Source organism: Oncorhynchus tshawytscha, linkage group LG03, assembly GCF_018296145.1.
Source record: "Oncorhynchus tshawytscha isolate Ot180627B linkage group LG03, Otsh_v2.0, whole genome shotgun sequence".
NCBI classification, from domain to species: domain Eukaryota; kingdom Metazoa; phylum Chordata; class Actinopteri; order Salmoniformes; family Salmonidae; genus Oncorhynchus; species Oncorhynchus tshawytscha.
The window spans coordinates 57,570,830-57,588,317 of NC_056431.1; the positions used below are offsets into that span (position 1 = coordinate 57,570,830).

Sequence of the window (17,488 nt, forward strand, 5' to 3'; positions counted from 1 at the left end):
CCCTCAAGTCCTGTCATATTCTATGTCCACTGTACTTATCTCCTGGTTATGCAACATGAAGCACACACACACACACACATACACACTACCAGCAACAACAACAACAACAACAATACAAAGCTGTGATCAAAGTCTATGATCTTATTGGACACACTGCTGAATAACAATCCCAATCAGGAATGATGTGTGTGTTTGTGTTCATTTGTTTGAAGGTGTGAGAATGTGGTTGTGTACATATGCATGTGTATGTGTTTGTCTGTGTGTGTGCGCACAAAGCTGTCACAATACTGTCCCATCATCTTAAATAATCCCAGTCATGCGTGAGATGCGATTCCCACAAACAATACAAAGGATGGCCCACGTCACTGACCCTCAACCTAGAAACTCACTCACTCTAATAGAGCTGACATGCTTCTCTAGTCTATTCTACGTGACAGTCATATATGTTCTACACAATTTAAACTAAAAGTTCTAAAACGTTTCACCCAACTGAACAGACCCCAGGTTCTCACTGTAGGCCCAAACTTCTGTTATGCTGTCTAGCCCGCATGATGAAGGAAGGAGACGAGTAAGAGAAGAGACAAGTAGACGTATGACACTTAGTGTTGGGACGGGCCTCTTACTGACACATGGTGGAGTGAGGGATTCGTGTGTATGCCGGTCATTATAAAGAGACCAGAGAAGTGCTCGCAAACACAACCTCCAGGCTAATGGGTTTCTGGATTGTTATTTACCTGCTCTTAGGCTGTACCTGCTTGGGTTGAGAGTTCTAATTAATCAATTGATCTGCCGTCCCTTCACGTTGCCAGGTTAGTGTATAACAAGGCTAATTAGCCAGTTTGGCTATGAGTAAGAGCAGCTGCAGGCTGTGATGAAAGAGCTGCTGTTCACCCCAACTAGAATATAGACTGACTTTGTTAAGTATTGCTTTGCCGGTCCTTTCTAACCGTTTGAAGTGAACACAAAACAAAAGTTTAGCAGACAGTCTCAGATGCCCTTGTTTGCTCATCAGCGCCTCCATATAAACAGCGCAGTCACGAGGGTTCTATCTGCTGGCATCAGCCAAAGCAGGCTATGTTAGAGCTGGTCTGGATCTAAAGCCTGCACAACATCGTTGTCTACTGGACCAGGAGGGAAGAGAATTGTAAAGGGAATGGTTAGGCCTGTTACACACATACTAAACTATGTCAAACATGTTGTAAACTACTGCCCAACCATAGAATTAGAATGCATTATTGTTCACTCATTCTAATTATATAATCTTAAAACATACACACACCTCAACATGACATTTACCACTGACCTGCTCACCACCACATATTTCTCCTTTGATGTTGGCATGATAATTGCTACAGCAGAAACAGACTGTCCAGCTGGAAAATAATAAAATACATCCAGCTACATGTCATAAACCTGTAAACATGCCACACAAACTTCATAAACCTGTAAACATGCCACACAAACTTCATAAACCTGTAAACATGCCACACAAACGTCATAAACCTGTAAACCTGCCACACAAACGTCATAAACCTGTAAACATGCCACACAAACTTCATAAACCTGTAAACATGCCACACAAACTTCATAAACCTGTAAACATGCCACACAAACTTCATAAACCTGTAAACATGCCACACAAACTTCATAAACCTGTAAATATGCCACACAAACTTCATAAACCTGTAAACATGCCACACAAACTTCATAAACCTGTAAACACGCCATACAAACTTCATAAACCTGTAAACATGCCACACAAATGTCATAAACCTGTAAACATGCCATACGAACTTCATAAACCTGTAAACATGTCATACAAATGTCATAAACCTGTAAACATGCCACACAAACTTCATAAACCTGTAAACACGCCATACAAACTTCATAAACCTGTAAACATGCCACACAAACTTCATAAACCTGTAAACACGCCATACAAACTTCATAAACCTGTAAACATGCCACACAAATGTCATAAACCTGTAAACATGCCACACGAACTTCATAAACCTGTAAACATGCCACCCAAACGTCATAAACCTGTAAACACGCCATACAAACTTCATAAACCTGTAAACATGCCACACAAATGTCATAAACCTGTAAACATGCCATACGAACTTCATAAACCTGTAAACATGTCATACAAATGTCATAAACCTGTAAACATGCCACACAAACTTCATAAACCTGTAAACACGCCATACAAACTTCATAAACCTGTAAACATGCCACACAAACTTCATAAACCTGTAAACACGCCATACAAACTTCATAAACCTGTAAACATGCCACACAAATGTCATAAACCTGTAAACATGCCACACGAACTTCATAAACCTGTAAACATGCCACACAAACGTCATAAACCTGTAAACATGCCACACAAACTTCATAAACCTGTAAACATGCCACCCAAACGTCATAAACCTGTAAACATGCCACACAAACTTCATAAACCTGTAAACATGCCACACAAACTTCATAAACCTGTAAACATGTCATACAAACTTCATAAACTGCATGGCCATGTACGGAAGGAGAGTTGTCCAGGCCTAAAGAATAACACTAGGGGATAGGGTAATGTCTGCACCATGTTTATTACCCCATTCCATTTGTCATTGTATTCATTTCCTTTCTCCAGAGCTGGCCTTACAACATGGCAAAGTTGCTATAGTGACGGGAGGCACCAGGGGAATTGGCTATGAGACCTCAAGACACATGGCCAGCCTGGGGGCCCACATTATCATAGGTAGGCCTACATAAAGACACCATACTGTACACCACATCCCTACCAATGTGAATGTGTTATACCGTTCAACAGTACCATGAACTGATTAATATACTTCGTTAATATAATGTCTTAATTATATGTTTAATACCCACGGACAGAAATATTTAGTAGGCAAATTATTTCCTCAGGGTAGGTTTTTAATTATCTGTTCAGATAGGCAGCTTCTCCTGGAGTGTATGTGGGTAGTTGTGTGTTGTGGAATTTAGAAATGTGTGCATGAAGGCCTGCCGTGGCAAGGGACTGTGTTTGTGTGTGTGTGTGTGTCTGGATGTGCGTGTGGGTATGCGTCTCTCGCTCTCTCTTTCGCTCTGAGTGTTTACTGGGTGTGTTTACTTAGGAAATTAATTAGATCAGTCTCCTCTCTTCTCCTCCCCTCCTCTCTTCTCCCTTCTCTCTCCCTCTCTAGCTGGACAGAATGAGCTGAAGGATGTGTCTGCTGTGAAGAGAATTTGTGAGGAGAACAGAGAGGCCAAAGGTAACACAGTCCACACAGTCCACACAGTCCTGTTTGCTTTCGTGCATCCATGGCTCTTGATATCACTGATTGGAGTGTGAGTGAACACACCTTTTTGCAGGTAGAAATCAGCTTCTAGTTAAAAAGCAGAATGACTGTTAAGAACTGGAGCTGTGCATCTCTGCTCTAGTGCGTCACGTTAGTTAAAAGTAGAGACGGCGTCATTGAAGTAGATTTCCTCTCTGGAACTGTTGCATGATCTATTTCTCTTTGTGAAGATTAAGAGGTATGGCATTGAGGGGTGTTAAGGAGTGGGGGCGGGGGCGGGGGAGGGAAGCATGCTCTGAATGACGGGGTGCTCTGAATGACGGTGCTCTGAATGACGGGGTGAGTTGGGAGATGAAGGAAGTGGGGGGAGGTGAGGGTCATGTAGCTCTGTCCTCTGAATGACAATGTGCCGATGGGGCGATGAGGTGGGGGTAGGGAGGGGTGCGTGTGAGCGTGTGTCTGAATGACAATGTAACGGAAGCGTCATTAGTATGTGAGGCAGGTGCTTCTCACCAAACGTCCTCTGGCTCTTGTACATGTTTGTCTGTGTGTACGGAGCATAGGAGACAGCGCAGGAGAGAGGAGATTAGAAGAAAGAGTACACGCCCAACGGGCCAATGGATGTCAAGCCTGACCTCAGGAGCCCGCCTTCCTGGGTATAATACCGCTCGCATCTATTTCCTCAATTCAGTACCACTCTTCAGCGAGCCCAAATCCCCAAACTGAGTTATACCTCATTACCTCCTTCAGGGAACAGTAGTAAATAGTAGTAAATTCATAACTGTACATTCCCTTTCAGTCGGTCACTCAGTATAACATACTATGGAGACATAAATCACACCCCAAGCCGCCTCAGAGGGTGCCAGACTAGGAGGCCCACAGCAGCCCAAGCACGCACACACAGGTTTCACCGGCTCCAAAAAGGGGTTACAGAAGTCACCTTTTCCCCTAATACTTACCCCTTGAAGCCTGAACTGTCAGAGCCCCATACAGGGAACCAGAACCTACTGCAACTTGGCTATGCACACTGACACACTTCCACTACAGCCCAAGTCCATAGACCCAACGGTTCCATGAAAAATACATACCTTGCGAGCCTGAAATGTCAGAATTTATATCAAGGAACCCAAAACAACAGAACACCTGTCGTGACTTGGTAAAGTGCACACGCTCACTGCATAGCATCGACCAGAGTCGATGAACCACGGGAGCCCAAGGCTCAAACCCACAGGTAACTGTCGTAACCCTGATAAATGCACAACCTGCACACTAAGAACACTATGAGCCACACAGTGAGCAATTATGTCTAAGCAATAAAACCTCACAAAAGCATTTTTCGGGAACCCCAACTCACTGCAGCATAGGCATATCCAATCTTTATGCCCCTGAACAATGCCCAAGAAGCCTCCACACCCCTAGTGGAGTGAGCACGCACACCACTAGGCAACCCTTGTCCTTTGCTGACATATGCCAGGGAGATAGCCTCCACAATCCCGAGCTGGATTAGTGAAACAAACAGAAATCTGGTCACAAACGTGGATATCCTTGGTCCTAAAGCGTGCACTGGACCAAAAGTGCGCACCGGACTCAGGCCATGCAACCTTCGTTGTTTACTGGAAGCTAACGGTGGAGGTGAGACAGGGAACATCTATAAAGCCAGGGACCTGTAAGACACACAGTATATATATGTACAACCCTCTAGTAGAAGGCGCACGCGTTGACTGTATAGTCATAATCATGTTTGAGGGTAAACCCCTAGCCGTCAAATTCAACCTTTCAGGGGCCAAACCCACAATTCCATATTTGCGGTCGTGGGCGGCAGATTTTCCTGTGCGCCTGGGACAATAGATCCCGATGACACAGAGCCCTCCAAGTGGCCCCGCCCAACTGGCGGATGATCTCCGGAAATGAGGGTTATCTGGGCGAACCAGGAGCCACCAGAATCAACAACATTGAGAAGAACAGACAAAAATTTGCATTTTCTCACGAAGCATAAAGATCTACGTCAGCCCTGCCAAACCGGTCCCAGGGGGTGCACCCATGTTGAGATATTGTGGGTGCACACGATGAGAGATCCGGGAAGATACGTTGCCCTGAGTGACAGGAAATGTGCTCTGCTCCATACAAGCAGATAACAGGCAAGGTTTAGGAGAGAGAGAGACTGCGTTCCCCCCTGCTTGTTGATGTACGCCACCGCTGAACACCAAGGAACCTTGGGTAGAAACAATGTGCTTTCGTGGTACAGCCGTTCTGATACCCGGCTCACAATGGGTTCGGGGACTTCGGCAACCAGTAACTTGCCCCCATTGACCGAGCCACTTGGAAACACTGTTGCCACAGTAAATGGTCGGGAAGGAGGGCCCCGAGAACACACCCCCTCCCCGGCATCCAGTTAGGGTCACAAGGTCTCCTCCTTCCCCTGCCCTGTGGAATAATGAGCCTCCATCCCGCTCTTCGGGTAGGAGCGTTGGGCCAGTAACCAAGCTTTCAGTTGAATGCATTCATTGGTACTGACTAGTTATCCCCCTTTCCTTTCTTCTTTGACCCAGCATGGCATCTGTTCCAAGACGTTCAAAGCTGCTCAGAAGCACCAAAATGGTCAAAAACCGTCCTCTAAGCCGCCCCCCTGGCTCGGGGAAACCTGCCTCTGACCTGGAGTGGCAGCACACGACTCCAATACCATCATTAAGTTTGCCGACAATACAACGCTGGTAGGCCTGATCACTGACTATGATGAGACAGCCTATAGGAGGAAGTGAGAGACCTGGCAGTGTGGTGCCAGAACAACAACGTCTCCATTTATTTCAGCAAGACAAAGGAGCTGATCATGGACTACAGGAAACAGAGGGCCGAGCATGCCCCCATTCACATCTACGGGCTGTAGTGGAGTGAGTCGAAAGCTTCAAGGTCCTCGGTATCCACATCACTAAGGATCTATCATGGTGACACACACCAGCACAGTCGTGAACATGGCCTCTCAGGAGGCTGAAAAGATTTAACATGGACCCTCAGATCCTCAAAAAGTTCTAAAGTTGCACCATTGAGAGCATCTTGACTGGCTGCATCACTGCTTGGTATGGCAACTGCTTTGCATCTGACTGCAAGGCTCTACAGAGGGTAGTGCGTACATCCCAGTACATCACTGTGGCCGAGCTCCCTGCCGTCTAGGACCTTTATACCAGGCGGTGTCAAAGAAAGGCCCTAGAAATTGTCAAAGACTTCTGCCACCAAAGTCATAGACTGTTCTCTCTGCTACCACATGGCAGGTGGTACCGATGCACCAAGTCTGAAACAAACAGGACCCAGAATTGCTTCTACCTCCAAGCAATAAGACTGCTAAATTGTTTGTTAAATAGTTTACCAAACAGCTTCCAGGGCTATCTGCATTTCCCCATTTGGAATAACTGTTTTGACTCATCACATACGCTGCTGCTACTGTTTACTATCTGTCACTTTATTCCCAGTTATATGTACATACAGTGTCTAACTCAATTACCTCGCACCTCTGCACATCAACTCAGCACTGGTACCCCGTATACCGTCTCAAGAAAAAGTATGTGAACCCTTTGGAATCATCTGGATTTCTGCATAAATTGGTCCTAAAATTTGATCTGATCTTCATCTTCACAACAACAGACAAACACAGTCTGCTTAAAATATTGTCTACATTGAATGCATCACTTAAACATTCACAGTGTAGGTTGGGAAAAATATGTGAACCCTTAGGCTAATGACTTCTCCAAATGCTAATTGGAGTCAGGAGTCAGCTAACCAATCATTGAGACGAGATTGGAGATGTTGGTTAGAGCTGCCCTGCCCTATGAAAAACACTCATAACATTTGAGTTTGCTATTCACAAGAAGCATTGCCTGATTTGAACAATGCCTCGAACAAAAGAGATGTCAGAAGATTTTGTTGTTGCGTTGTTGCATAACGCTGGAAAGGGTTACAAAAGTATCTCCAAAAGCCTTGATGTTCATGACTTTCCCAAGTTTATCAAGTCCTTTTGCAGGAAAATGTAAGGCTATATGAAGCTTAACAGAAGTTGGGTAATGCAACAGGACAACGACCCAAAACACAGAAGTAAATCAACAACAGAATGGCTTCAACAGAAGAAAATACGCCTTCTGGAGTGGCCCATTCAGAGTCCTGACCTCAACCTGATTGAGATGCTGTGGCATGACCTCGAGCGGTTAACACCAGACATCCTAAGAATATTGCTGAACTTAAACAGTTTTGTAAAGATGAATGGTCCAAAATTCCTCCTGACCGTTGTGGAGGTCTGATCTGCAACTACAGAAAACGTTGGGTTGAGGTTGTTGCTGCCAAAGGAGAGTCAACCAGTTGTTAAATCCAAGGGTTCACATACTTTTTCCAGCCTGCACTGTTAATGTTTATGCGGTTTAACATATAATTGTTTGTGTTATTAGTTTAAGCAGATGGTGTTTGTCTATTGTAGACTTATGATAATTCCAAAGGGATACCTTTCTTGGCACTGTATATATATATATACTCATTGTGTTTTATTATTACGTGTTTTATTTTTCTATTATTTCACTTTTTTATTTCTCTCTGCATTGTTGGGAAGGGCTCGTAAGTAAGCATGTGACAAATTCAATTTGATTTGAAACTCTTGTGGGGAGAAGACGGCCAATCCACCCCCAGGTGATTTGTCGCCCTACGATATAGCTCCATCAAAGTTGCATTAAGCACTAATGGTTCACTCTGCCCCGCCGAATCCAAAGCTGGGGATGTAGGCTGCCCCGGACTGACGTCATCCGATTGACACTCTGAAATCCCTCCAGAGCCAACCAGGGATACTATATCATCCCGGAATCCGGACTCTGAACACTGCCAGAGAAACCGGAATGAGCCTCACACGGCTGGGATGACACTCCTATCAACTCCGACCACCACTGCCGCTTATCAAGGTCAAATCACCGGTTGACCCTTCACCAGCAGCCCCAATCTTTCTCACTAATTCAGCCCGACGCCCAATGAAAGTTGAGCCCAGTCAGAGACAATGGTCACACAAATTGGTCCGAGCCAAAGCCTCCTGAGCATGTTTCCACCCCAGGCAAACAGGACAGCACTCGTGAGTATCTTTCATTTTCATTGTGAAACCACATGCCCATTGGCACGGTAGGAGGTTCAAACTCGGATGGTTAGCCTTTTTAAAAAATGTACTCTTACCACTAGCCATGTTACTCAAGCAAGGAAGTACTGGCTACACAAGCAGAAAACAAAGGAGTGGGTTTTTAGCCAACATAAATCCTACCCAAGCAAGGAAATATTAGCTACACAAACAGAGCAGAAAGTAGTTAGCTTTTAGCAAACACAAAAACGTATACCAAGACCCAAAACTCGCAACATCTAGGGGGGCGAGTACTCTCTCCCCACTAACAGACACTTTAGTTAGTGCGGAATCTCGTAGTCTTCGTGTGCTTGAAAAGTTTGTAAATTGCGTGACACATTCTTCCATCAGGTGAGCTGAAAAGCAAAAGAATTTAGGAAATGGATGCTTCTGGGGGCGGGCTTGGCATTCCCTCGTGCTGTTGATTGGTCGGTGACTCCCCAAAGTATTGTATACAGAGTCATCGACTGAAAGGGAACAGTGTGTTAACCAGTGGTGTAATGGAGGATAAATGTAAGTAAGCAGAGTACTGAATAGTGAAAAGTGTTTGACCACCTATTAGCGTTTTTTTGTATTAAAGTTGAGTTATTTGCCTACCGTCATCTTGATAGGTGCTCAGAATTTACCCACCTACTTTTGTGAGTCATGACTGGACACTATATTAAATGTAACACTGCAGTAGCTAGGCTACATTTGATAGACAGTAGTGTATTAACAGTGCATTTGATATGGACTGTAGCAGTGGTGCAGTAGTGTATTGGGTCAGAGTGGAGTAGCACTGGGTACATTAACAGAATGAAAAGCTTGTAGGTGTAAAATGTGCTTATCTCTCTGGCATGGAGCCCAGATCCTCGTTGTAATTATCACAGGTAGAAAAGGTGGAGTGGAAGGGAGAGATGAAGAGGATGGGGTGGAAAGGATAGGAAAGGAGTGGAGTGTGCCCTAAATGCCCAATTGTTGAGAGGAAAATAGCAAAGCACATGTACACCAAAGGCTTCTTATGTTTTGCCAGAGCCAATCAAAACACCACCCGTTTATAGCAAAATCTGCACATACTCAGAAAGACAGGATGACAGGTTGGGGACATGGGGACAGAAAGGCAGGCAGGCATTCAGACAGGGGCAAAGCTAGCTATAAGCACACAGGGTTAGGACTGGAATTTGGCATGAGTAAAATTATTCTCATATCAGTATCAAACCCTGGCTTAGCCTGTGTATGAAACACACAAACACACACACACAAACACAAACAATCCTCACATGCACACAGCCAGAGGACTAGGGCTTTTCAAGCTGGACATTTTGGTTTCACCCTGGGTAAACTAATGCTAGTGTGAAACAAGGGTAAGCTAGCCCTAGGCTACTTTTAACCCAGGATAAGTTTAGCCCTGGACTAAAAATCATCCATTGTGAAAGGCTATCTGAAAGTCACACACACAGACACACACACAACACACACAGAGCAGAGGTCCTACAGCAAGTCCTGCCAGCGTTGCTGCTGCAGAATACTTACTGTATGAGATGTTAGGAGGAGGTATTGGTATCATGTAGTATAATGTGTATGAAGCTAGCAGCAGTTTGTGTTCTCTATTAGAGAAGAGCCTACTGTAGGAGATTAATACATTGATGCTGCTTTGATTTTCCACTACAGACACAGTTAGCAGAATTTGTTTGTTTTTTACAAGAGTGCTGATTATGCTGTGTGTGTGTTTGTTTGTTTCTGTGTGCTCAAATGATCTGCCTATAGGACCTTCTACCCGTATATGTGTATTTACAGATGTAGGATCTTAATTTGAGCCAGTTTGCTACAGCAGGAGATTAATCCTGCAGCAACAAGTAATGGGAATTATTAAATGTATTATAATTAATAGTGATTTTTGTAAGGGTTGATACATATTTCGTAAGGGAAAAACAAGTCTGAAATTTCTAAGTGGAAATTACAAACTTCAGAAGCCTTTTTAAACCTAAACTACACTACACATTTAAAATGTTCTGTATTACAGGAAAAATCTCCTGCAACAGGGTAATCAAATTAAGATCTTATATCTGTACTGTGTATTGTATTTAAATTAATGGTGTGTGTGTGTTTTGTGTTTTCAGTGGAGTTTGATCAGTTGAATCTGGTATCTTTGCAGTCAGTCAGGCAATTTGTCCAGAGTACCAAGAGACGAGGCCTACCGCTGCACATCTTAGTCAACAATGGTGAGTGACACACAATCAACCAATCAATCTGCCGACCTATACGCTTGATATGAGACTTACATTCTTAAACGAACTGTGTCTTAACTATTTGTGTTTGTGCACACATGCAGCGGTGGTCATGTTGGTCCCTGAGGGTCGTACAGAGGAGGGCTTTGAGCGTCACTTTGGGATCAACTACCTAGGTCACTTCCTGTTGACCTTGCTGCTGTTAGACACATTAAAGCATTCTGGGAAACGTGGTTCCTGCTCACGTGTTGTCACCCTCTCCTCGTCAGCTCATGGTGCTGGAGAGATACAACTAGACAGCCTGCTAAACAGGTACACACACACTAGTGGGGTACGGGTGAGCTGTTTGTTCACCTGCACCTGCCTGCAATTACTAATTACCCATCCGCAACTGCCCGAGTATATGTGATAAAGTGAACATCTGAGGCACGCACCCGTCCCTAACCCACTAATATAGAACATGCGCTGCAGGCATAACGATTTTTTTGGTCAATCTTTCTGCCTGATTGTAGATATGTTTCTGCTTATAATTTCTGACATTTCGGTAGGCTATTTGTTAATCAACTTGTCTATTTATTTATTTTTTTAACCTTTATTTAACTAGGCAAGTCAAATAAGAACAAATTCTTATTTTCAATGACGGCCTAGGAACAGTAGGTTAACTGCCTTGTTCAGGGGCAAAATTACAGATTTTTACCTTGTCAGCTCTGGGATTCGATCGGCAACCTTTAGGTGACTAGTCCAACGCTCTAACCACTAGGCTACCTGCTGCCCCGTCTATAATTAGATACATGCAGCTTCTCTTCACTCATTATGTTGCCCTAGAAGACTAAATAAACGCTTGGTCAACAGAATGTCATAAATCGATAGAATGAATGCTTCAATCTAGTTGACATCGGTTACGTTTTCTCTGTCATCTCTGCTTCTTTCGGGGCGCAAAGACATTTAGGGACCGGGAAGAAATCATCACAATCATCACGCATAACATAGCCTGGTGTCACCCTCTTTACCACTTCACCAAATCTTTCCCAAACATGACTTTTCCGGCCCTCCTGTCTCTTGATCGTCCACTCCATTTTGCAGCTTTTCTCTTACTGAATTAAACTCTGACATTGTCCTTCTTGTTTCCGTGGATTGACATTAACTTTTTCTGCCCTTTCCCAAATGCATTTGGCGATTGGTGTGTAGGCTATTTGGCATGCGTACAGTTAGGCACTAAAGCTTAGGCTTATGCACTAATACCAGATAGCCTAAAATAATGATAGAAAAACCTATAGATTTAAATTGCACAATAATTATATATTTATAGAATTTTTAAGGTAGTGTTTTCTCTGTATTCAATCCAGCCACCCTTCATCCACATAATATTTCATGACCCTAAACCCACACGCCCAGCGGATATAACCGTGTGGACTACGGGTTATGAGTCAACCCACGCATCACATACACACACACCCTCCTCTCCTAATTTCCTCCCACTCCAGACCTTTTTTCAACATCTTTCTCCCCCCTCTCTTTCAGTCTTCAGGCAGTGTTATTCGGCCCATGCGGCGTACTCCCAGAGTAAGCTGGCACTACTGTTATTTTCCTCCCACCTGCAACAGAGGCTGGATAGAGGAGGGTTTCCAGTGAGCTCATGTGCAGTGGACCCTGGGATGGTCGACACTTCACTCTACTGCCACCTCTTCCCCACCGCCCGCCTCGCACAGACAGCCATCGCACGCCTGCTCTTTAGGGTACACACACACACACACACACACACACACACACACACACACACAGTGCTAATCGAGTATTGTCAATTACACAGTAACAGAATGATGCTGAGACTCAGATTTTTCACTTTATACATTTATGCCAAACAAAAACCAATGATTGTAAAGTTAAACAAACCTACAACTCTATGCACAAGGACTCCTTTTAACAATTTCCACTAAACATTTTATAGAAACATATTTACTGTGCAAATGCACATTTACTGAACAGTGCAGATGCAACGTTTGGTAACATAATGACTGTTTGTACTGTTTGTGCCATCATGCACTGTTCTTCATGTAAATGTGTTTTTGTAAACTGTTCTGTGGAATTGTTAAAAGTCATCATTGTGCATAGAGTTATATGGCTACCATTGAGTTTCCTGTATCTGGCTAATGTCAAAGTTTTCAGAATAAATCGGAACGATTTATTCAAGAAGTTAATTACGGAATAAGTATCTTAAAATGTGGCATTTCAGTACCATACTGACTTCAGAGTGTATTTTTAGGCAGAGAGAGAAGTGAAGGGAAAGAGAGATGAAGAGGGAAAACTTGCCAAGTTTAAGAAAGATGAGAATGTTCAGAATCTCCATAAGTTATGCATGAATCAATGTCCCATGACTCTGTCTTTTACTGTTGAGGCATTTAGCAGTGACTTACAGTTGTGAGTGCATACATTTTGGTACTTTTTCATACTGGTCCCCCATTGGAATCGAACCCACAACCCTGGTGTTGCCAGCGCCATGCTCTACCAACACACACAGACACACACGCATGCACACATAGACACACTCACACACACACAGACACAAAGACACAAACACAAAATTAAATGTTAAAACATTTGCTTGTTGATAACTAAATAGTTGTTCATTTCATTGGGGTTATTTTAGATCGTGTTTCATATCTTAAAGCATTGGCCTGGAGGCCCTGTTAATGTCTGCAGGATGGGATGGAAGGAGGCAGCCCTGTGTGTGTCTGGAGGATGGGATGGAAGGAGACAGCCCTGTGTGTGTCTGGAGGATGGGATGGAAGGAGACAGCACTGTGTGTGTCTGGAGGATGGGATGGAAGGAGGCAGCCCTGTGTGTGTCTGGAGGATGGGATGGAAGGAGACAGCCCTGTGTGTGTCTGGAGGATGGGATGGAAGGAGACAGCCCTGTGTGTGTCTGGAGGATGGGATGGAAGGAGACAGCACTGTGTGTGTCTGGAGGATGGGATGGAAGGAGACAGCCCTCTGTGTGTGTCTGGAGGATGGGATGGAAGGAGACAGCACTGTGTGTGTCTGGAGGATGGGATGGAAGGAGACAGCCCTGTGTGTGTCTGGAGGATGGGATGGAAGGAGACAGCACTGTGTGTGTCTGGAGGATGGGATGGAAGGAGACAGCACTGTGTGTGTCTGGAGGATGGGATGGAAGGAGACAGCCCTGTGTGTGCTGTGTGGGTGTTATAGAGCGTAATCACTACAGGCAGTTGCCTAAGTAAATGACCTTTAGGGAGCCTCTGATGTGCAGCTACAAATGCACCATTAATAACAGGCTCCTCAGCACTATCACATTAATACTGATAAACAGTGTGTGTGTGTGTGTGTGTGTGTGTGTGTGTGTGTGTGTGTGTGTGTGTGTGTATTAATGTGATAGTGCTGAGGAGCCTGTTATTAATGGTGCATGTAGAAATAGGTTGAAGTCAGTCTCATGTAGAAATAGGTTGAAAAGTCATGTTGTTGTAGAAATACTGTAGGCTTTTGTTGTTAGGGTGTAGATCTAGCTGTATCTTTATGCCAGTGAAGCTCTGCTGGTTGTGTGTGTTTATATAACAGCCTCGTTGTGTGTCCGTGTGTGCGTGCCTGGGTGCATGCGTTATGTATAACAGTCTGACAGTTTGTGTTGTGCCCCCAGAGCCCGTCCCAGGGAGCGTCCACGGTCCTCTACACTGCTCTATTTCCGTCTCTGGAGGGGGAGGGAGGAGCCTACTGGAGCAATGGGCGCACAGAGATGACATCACCAAACACCTACGACCCACAGCTCCATTGTGGCCTCTGGGACTCCAGCTGCAGACAAGTTGGCCTGCCATGACCCCTGACCTTCAACCCCTGACCCTGACCCCCAACATGGGACTGGATGTCTGAGACCCAACACTTAGTCTGTCTGACTGGTGTTGTCTTTGTTTTGACAATATCCTCACCACCAGGCTGTGATTGGACTGATGACGACCATGGCTAGACTGATTGGTTAGTAAAGCGTTAAGTCCCTTCCCATGCTGTTCAAATGAATGTGCTAATGGGAATGAAGCAACCTTCTCCCTCTGGCACTGTGAACATACACACACATACACTATGTTAAGGGTATTCATAGTGCTGCTATGAGTGTCTGTAGCGCCACTATGAGTGTTAATAGTGACCTTATAAGTGTTCATAGCAACCTTATGACTGTTGGTTGACAGATCAGATCTTCCAGAACAGAAAGCACCTTCCCTCCATGGGAGAACTTACTTTTGTCATAAACAAGTGTCATCAGTGTGTGTGTGTATGTGTCTGTGTGTACTTGTCATCAGTGAATGTGTGTGCTTATTATGATGTTAGAAGCATCCAGGAGCATCTGGTGTTCTGATCCATCTGTGAAGCATATACTGACCCCTGCCCGAGTGGAGGGTCCAGGACCAATGAACAAGCCAGCATGGTAACATCAGTGAATCACAGCCTGAAACTGATATTTTCAGTTCTTGTGAAAGCAAAGGGGATTTTGTGGAATTCTTGCCAAAGCTGCTGGTTTCCTCTCCAGGGGGCAGAAATCATCTGAGAGAAGGTCTTTAAATTGTGTCCCGCCTCCTGGGCTGTGAGTCACACACACCTGTCTCATGGTATTTCTCTTTTACTGTTAGAGCTGAGCGATGGTTTATCAATATGCACATATCACCTCTCTCAAGTCCAGTCGTTGTGTGTGTTTCTGTGCACAGTGTGTGTATTTGTGTGTGTTTCTGTGCACAGTGTGTGTATTTGTGTGTGCGCTGTTTGTGTGTTTCTTCCAGTCATTGGTTTGTATGCATCCATAAAAAGGCAGCACAACTGAAACCAGTACTGATATTTGTGGCAGAGGGAGAGAAAGACAGTGAGTAAAGGAAAAGGAGACAGAGAGATTCTTCATCTACTCTCTCTGCTGCTACCTCGTTTGGCTTTGCTCCCAGTGCATTCATTGTGGGAGGGAAATATCCCAGTGAAAATTCAGCAAAATTAAGACAAAGACAAACAGTCACACACACAGAGGCAGAGTGTGACCAAAAATGGGCCCTGTCATTTCTAACACACTGGCCATTTCGTTCCTTGAGGACCTCATTATTAGCCAGATGATTATCATTTTGAGTTAAAACCTAAGTTAGACAGGCCCAGTAGGCTGGACCAGCCCATCTGGCAAGTCTGCCCCTGTGAAGAAAAAAACAAAAAACACACACATATATATTCAACTGTGCATCCAATCACACACATGCTTATCTAAACAATCAACTCATACTATCATGGCCCAGGCTGGCCTCATAAACTAGACGTACCATAGTGAATTAAAGTCCAGACACTCAAATTAGTATCATATGTTACATTTAGCAACACAAAGGTTGTGTGTTCGTATCTCATAATGGACAGCTTTAGCGTTTTAGCTAATTAGCAACTTTGCAACTACATACTACTTTTGAGCTACTTTGCAACTATTTAGCATGTTAGCTAACCCTTCCCCTAAACTTAACCCTTTAACCTAACTCCTAACCTTAACCCTAGCGTGTGTTTACTTAGCAGAACACGTGTCAAACTGTCAGAGTTTATCTAGAGGACAGCGAAGGAGTCAGGCGCAGGACACAGGTAAGAGTAAAACCACTGTGTTTACTGAGCAGAACACGTGTCAAACTGTCAGAGTCTATCTAGAGGAGAGCGAAGGAGTCAGGTAAGAGTAAAACCACTGTGTTTACTGAGCAGAACACGTGTCAAACTGTCAGAGTCTATCTAGAGGAGAGCGAAGGAGTCAGGTAAGAGTAAAACCACTGTGTTTACTGAGCAGAACACGTGTCAAACTGTCAGAGTCTATCTAGAGGAGAGCGAAGGAGTCAGGTAAGAGTAAACCACTGTGTTTACTGAGCAGAACACGTGAGTAAAACCACTGTGTTTACTGAGCAGAACACGTGTCAAACTGTCAGAGTCTATCTAGAGGACAGCGAAGGAGTCAGGCGCAGGACACAGGTAAGAGTAAAACCACTGTGTTTACTGAGCAGAACACGTGTCAAACTGTCAGAGTCTATCTAGAGGACAGCAAAGTAGTCAGGCGCAGGACACATGTAAGAGTAAAACCACTGTGTTTACTGAGCAGAACACGTGTCAAACTGTCAGTTTATCTAGAGGACAGCGAAGGACTCAGGCGCAGGACACAGGTAAGAGTAAAACCACTGTGTTTACTGAGCAGAACACGTGTCAAACTGTCAGAGTCTATCTAGAGGAGAGCGAAGGAGTCAGGCGCAGGACACAGGTAAGAGTAAAACCACTGTGTTTACTGAGCAGAACACGTGTCAAACTATTTACTCCATCCGAGAACGGAACAAAAATCCCGTTATAAAACAAATACAAAAAAGGATACGAACTCCAACACACGAAAGACAATCACGCACAAAACAGAAAGGGAAACCAGAGGGTTAAATAAGGAACATAATCATGAGATGGGAACCAGGTGTGTAAAACAGACAAAACAAAAGGAAAAATGAAACATGGATCGGTGGCAGCTAGAAAGCCGGTGACGTTGACCGCCGAACACCGCCCGAACAAGGAGAGGGAAGAACAACTTCGGTGGAAGTCGTGACAAAAGGGATGATTGACATCCACAAATGAATACATACCATACGTAATATGTGATATTCATTTGAGTGTCCTGGATTTTTGTTTACTATGTTATGTCCAGATTGCATGGCCAAACCATACCGATCTACAGTGCCTTGCAAAAGTATTCATCCCTCTTGATGTATTTCCTATTTTGTTGCATTACAACCTGTAATTTAAATAGATTTGTATTTTTATTTCATGTAAAGACATACACAAAATAGTCCAAATTGGTGAAGTGAAATG

General features: G+C 44.2%; 1 long non-coding RNA gene across 1 annotated transcript; it reads left to right on the top strand.

Annotated features, from left to right (window-relative positions):
- Positions 1 to 8,168: 8,168 nt before the first annotated feature.
- LOC112245858 lies at positions 8,169 to 17,100 on the top strand. The gene is made up of 6 exons (XR_006083114.1): positions 8,169 to 8,394; positions 10,533 to 10,634; positions 10,745 to 10,952; positions 12,162 to 12,376; positions 14,292 to 16,486; positions 16,603 to 17,100. It is a non-coding gene; the product is annotated as an uncharacterized LOC112245858 (long non-coding RNA).
- Positions 17,101 to 17,488: the final 388 nt, after the last annotated feature.